Consider the following 6000-nt stretch of genomic DNA (forward strand, 5'->3'; position numbering starts at 1 on the left):
ACTTTGAAATTTGGATACCCGTGATATAGGTCATAGGGATAGCCTCAATCCATTTTGTAAAATACTCTGTAGCTGTAATAATGAACTTGTGTCCATTTGCAGATGTTGGGTGAATCTTGCCGATAAGATCCAATCCCCACTGAGAAAAGGGCCATGGAGATATGACATAATGAAGCTCTTGGGCTGGTGCATGAATATAATTTCCATGGATCTAGCACTTGTAGCACTTTTTAACAAAATCATGAACATCTTTTTCCAAAGTGGGCCAATAATACCCAGCACGAATCAACTTTTTGGCTAAGCTAAGACCATTGAAATGGCCCCCACATATACCATCGTGAACCTCGTGTAAAGCCATTTGTGCTTTGTCAGAATCCAAACACCTGAGGAGGGTATGGTCAAAGGAACGGCGGTAAAGGGTGTCGGCGATGATGACATACTTGGCTGTCTGTCGGATAAAGGCTCGACGTTGGTTCGCGGAAAGGTTAGGTGGTAAGGTTTGGGATTTCAAATATTGATATACATCATTGTACCATGGGGAGTTGGGACCAACAAGAACGCACATCACATCAGCTGTCGGAATGTCAAAAGAGGGGACCAGCAATTGTTTGACCAAGAATTCACACTTGTCCATATTATGAGGCATATTCAACATGGAAGCGATTGTAGCCATTGCATCTGCCGACTTGTTTTGCATTCTTGGCACTTGACTGAAATGGATAGCTGTGAATTTTGTCTTGAAGAAATCTACCATGTGCTTATAAGGTATAAGCTTTTCATCTTTTGTTTCGTAGTCATCATTCACTTGTCGGATGACTAATTGAGAATCTCCATAAACATGCAAATGCTTGATGTTCCAGTGGACTGCTACTCAGAGTCCTGTGACTAGTGCTTCATACTCTGCAATGTTATTGGTGCAGGGGAAAGTTATTCTGTAAGACTTTGGAATAGCATCACCTTGAGGGGTGACAAACTAGATGCCTGCTCCAGACCCGAACTTGGTATGGGACCCATCAAAGTATAACTTCCATTCAGTAGATGATGTGAAAGCAAAGACTGATTCATCTGGAAAATCAGTCAACATAGGATGATCGTCAGAAAGAGGAGCCTCTGCAAGCTGATCTGCTATGAATTGTCCTTTTATGGCCTTTCGCTCCATATACTCAATGTCAAATTCACTGAGAATCATGACCCATTTTGCTAGGCGACCTGTCAAAGCTGCTCGGCTAAGCAAATATTTTAAGGGATCAATTTTTGCAACCAACAATGTTTGGTGGCTTAGCATATAATGTCAGAGCTTTTGTGTGGCAAATACCACTGCTAAGCATGCCCTCTCAATAGTTGAATAATTTAATTCATAACCAACCAGTGTCCGGCTAATATAATAAATAGCTCTTTCTTTGCCATTCTCATCTTGTTGAGCCAAGAGAACTCCTAATGCTGTTTCAGTTGCAGAGATATACAATAAAAAGGGCTTTCCTTCTATAGGAGGCATTAGAATAGGCGGTGATAGCAAATAGTCTTTGAGAGCTTGAAAGGTTGATTGACATTGCTCAGTCCATTTAAAAGCGACACCTTTGTGTAGTAGATGTTGGAATGGATGACATTTGTCGGCCAATTGAGCTATGAAGCGACGAATTGACTGGAGCTTTCCTTGCAGACTTCTTAATTGCCAGAGGTTTGAAGGTGGAGGCATATCCATTATTGCTTTGACCTTGGCGGGGTCGACCTCAATGCCTCGGTGAGAAACAATGTATCCGAGTAATTTGCCAGCTGTAACACCAAAGACACACTTTTTTGGATTGAGCCTGAGTTTGTAGGTCTCCATTCTGTCAAAGATTGGGCCCAAGATAGCTAGATGACTATCTCTGGTAACAGATTTGCATAACAAGTCATCAACATAATCCTCCATCAGAGTGTGCATGAAATCATGAAAAATTGTCGTCATTGCTCTTTGATATGTTGCACCTGCATTTTTGAGACCGAAGGGCATCACATTCCAGCAATAGGTGCCCCAAGCACAGGTGAATGTTGTCTTATGCTGATCTTCAGGAGCAATGCGAATTTGGTTATAGCCGGAGAAACCATCCATCAATGAAAGCATCTCATATCCAGCCGTCATGTCCACTATGATGTCTATGTTTGGCAATGGGAAATCATCTTTAGGGCATGCTTTATTGAGATCCCTAAAATCTGTGCAGATTCTGATGCCCCCAGTTACTTTGCTAACTGGCACTAAATTTGAAATCCAGTCTGCATAATCAATGGGTCTGATGAAGCTCACATCTAGCAATTTTTTTAATTCCACTTTGACCAGAAGAGCCACCTGAGGATGCATCTTTCTAAGTTTCTGTTTGACAGGCTTGGCATCCACTTTTAGTGGCAAATGATGAAGAACCAATTCTGGATCAAGGCCAGGCATATCTACATAGGACCATGCAAAGTTGATCTTCTTCTCAAGAAAGAAATTGACAAAATCTATTTTTTCCTGTTGTGAGAGGGAAGCAGCAAAATGAATGACCTTAGGGTTGTCAGGTGTACCCAAATTGATTTCCTCGGTCATTTCCACAAGTAATGTTGATTTGTCCTGACTTGACAGGGGTATGTCCACTCTTCCACCTTTAGGCGCCTCAGAGAGGTTTTCACCCGTAGGTACGTCTTTTATTTTTACTTTTGTATGATCAAAGAGTGCCTTACAGTTTTCACCCAAAGATCTATTCTTTTGATTTTTTATTATTTCTTTTCTTTTTTCATGACTGGAAGAGGGAGTTGACTCCCCAAAATATGTTGTGGAATCCAGGTCAATAGCAAATCCTGCCTTATGATCGCCTTGTGGTATGCCTTCCCGTAGTCCAAGGAATTCTGCAATTGCTTCGTCATTTTGAAAATAGTCCAATGTGAGCGGTTCTTGTTGGTCATGTTGGATAAGCTGGGGATAAATGAGGGGCATGTCATCATCGATTGTAAGGATAGAGAGGGCTGATATGGTAAAAATGTGAACATCTGTGGTGTCACTATCCGAACTACTTGTATCGGATTCGGAGCTTGGATCCCAAAATGACTCTATCCAAGCATGAGGACATGTTTTAGGAAGAGGGGTTATTTCATGTTTGTCTTCCATAGGCAAATTATCAGGGTCAATGAAGATATTGTCAAGGGCATAGGAGCTAGAAGAAAATGAACTCCACTCCCATTCATTAGAATCAGTCTCGGGTCGGGTATCCTCAGGTGTTATTTCATTGTCAGAATCATGCCCTTTTCGACACGTGACAATTTGGTAGATGTGGATCCAATTCGTAATGGTACAAAACCTAACCCTAAAGTTGGGGGTCGCCTCTTGGGTATGACAGGTTCTAGCCTTCCATTGTTGTTCAGGCCTAAGCCACTGCAGCCATCATATCCTTTCTTCTGCAGCATAGTAAATCCTTTGCCATATCGTTCCACTAGCAATCTGACAGGTGGGGTCTCAATTGGATCTTTATAAATCCAATCTATGACATCGTCATCTATAGTTTCCTTGTCAATTTCTCCCCATCTTGTAAATGTAGTAGGAGGCTGATATTGAATAATGACCTTAGGTTCCTTTTGCAATAAATGCGGTTTGCCATATGATTTTGGAGATATTGGCAAATTCCCGATGAGGAATGTCTGATCCATTGAATATTCTCCACACCCTTGGTCCTGTATCTTCAACTTTCCTTTGACAGCCTCTAACAATTGATTGGGATCCACATAGCTATGTGATTTGGCTTCTTTGTTGACTGGGACTTGCCGCTGAGGGGTATCCTTTAGAGTAGCACAAAATTGAAATGGATTAGGATCTCCAGGAATTATTATCTCAGTTCCCTTGTAAGGATATTTTAGACATTGATGATAGGTGGATGGAACTGCCTTCATTGCATGGATCCATGGACGGCCAAGAATCATATTATAAGGGAGATCAAGGTCTAGGACTTGTAGGAAAGTGTTTTCTGTCACTGGACCAACTCTGATAGACAATGTAATTATCCCTTTGGATGGGCGTTCAGCATCATCATATGCTTTGATTGTTATTCTTTTGGAAGCATCAATGTCATTTTCTGTATATCCAAGGCCAATGACCACTCTCAAGGTACAAATATTAAGACCTGCTCCACCATCTATCAAGACTCGTCGGATTTTGCAGTTATGAACAAAGACTTCAAGGTGCAAAGGATCGTTATGAGGGAGCTTATCAGGTGAGATATCAATATCAGAAAATGCGACACTTTGGGAAACAGCTAAATGTCCAATTCGCACTTGAAATTGGTCAACATCAATATCTGTCGGGACAGTGGACTCAATCAAAGCTTTATCCAGGACTGCACGATGCATGGGAGACATTTTAAATAACTCTAGAATGGATATTTGTGCAGGTGTTTTTCCTAGATGATCCAAAAGATTATACTGACTTGCAGGAGTTGGTTTGGGAGGAGCTGCAGGAGCTCCTTTCAAGACTATTTTGGATCGACGAGTGGTGACCGCACAAGAATTATCTTGTCCTTTTATTCTCAAGGTGGATACATACTCGTTTGACGCATGAAAACAATTAATAACATTGTGATAACCGGTATTTGCATAATTGGTTGTTTGAGCAGAGGTGGAAGAAGACGCTTTACCCTTGTCATGATCAAGCAAAGGAGTTTTGAAAATAGTATGATCAGTGTTAGAGGTCGGATGGGGTGGATCTACCTCAACTACTCCTTGCTCTAATAAATCTTGAATCATGTGTTTCAATTGGAAACAGGATGCAGTTTTGTGTCCTTTAGACCGATGATATTCACAGTACGCATTATCATTCCACCAATGCGGTTTTACTGCTGGTTCTACCTTGATATCTGGTAGCTTAATAAATTTTGCTTGTATTAATTGCTTCATTACTGATTCGATAGGCTCTCCTAATGGCGTAAACTATCGAGGGGGCCCATCCCGCGATCGGAAGGGTTTGCATTATTGATTTTGTTGTTGGCCTTGTTGTTGATTATATTGTTGAGTATGCTGTTGTTGAGCATGTTGTTGATATTGCGGCTGTTGAGCATGTTGTTGATATTGCGACTATTGAGTAACATTGCTCATTGATGCTTGATTTTTTTCCATAGTTGACATATTAGGAACACTCAATTTCTTGATTGTGAATGGGGGTTGATTTGCATTCACCGCTCTCGCATCCACAACACCATCATTAGTGACATTTTTGTTCTTATACCAAAATCTGTTTCTGTCCCCTGAATAATTTGCGTTGTCATTGTCTTTATTGAGCTTGATAATTCCTTTAGCTACAAGAGTCGTTTCAATGCTCATTCCTTTCTTAATAAGTTTCTCTATAGTACTGGGACTTTTCAACTTTAGCTCATACATCATTTCTGGGACCACATTCTGGATAAATAGATTCACTTGTTGTTCTTCAGGTATATCAAGAGAAGAACGACTATACAAGCTTCGCCATCGTTGTAAGAAAGTCACTAATGATTCACCTTGATTTTGCTTGGTGTTGCATAAATCTGACATGGTCACATCACTGTCGATGTTGAACGCAAAATGAGATAAAAACTTTTGAGCCAATTCAGACCAAGTCTTTATATTTTCTGGCAAATGTGACTACCAATCCATAGCTTGTCCCGTGAGACTTCATGCAAATAAGCGCATTAGATATGTCTCCTCATAGCTTACTTCAGTACATGCCACGAAAAATGCTCAAATGTGATCTTTTGGATTGCCATTCCCTTTATATTTCTCAAAATTAGGTGCCTCAAAATGCTTAGGGAATGGAGGCATGTATACACTCTTGTCAAATGGATTAGGACATAAATCTTGATCTGTATACAACTTCTTTGTTCCTTTAGTTTCTAATGCGTCAACTTTTCGTTGCAACTTCTCAAGTTGTTGCGCAATTGTATCAGAATTTAGAGGTCCATCATTAATCCCAGTTGGTATCCTTTGTCGATACATCGCATTTCCGATCGGTTGTTGATACTCTGGAAT

This window comes from Cryptomeria japonica, chromosome 6, assembly GCF_030272615.1.
Source record: "Cryptomeria japonica chromosome 6, Sugi_1.0, whole genome shotgun sequence".
Lineage (NCBI taxonomy): Eukaryota > Viridiplantae > Streptophyta > Pinopsida > Cupressales > Cupressaceae > Cryptomeria > Cryptomeria japonica.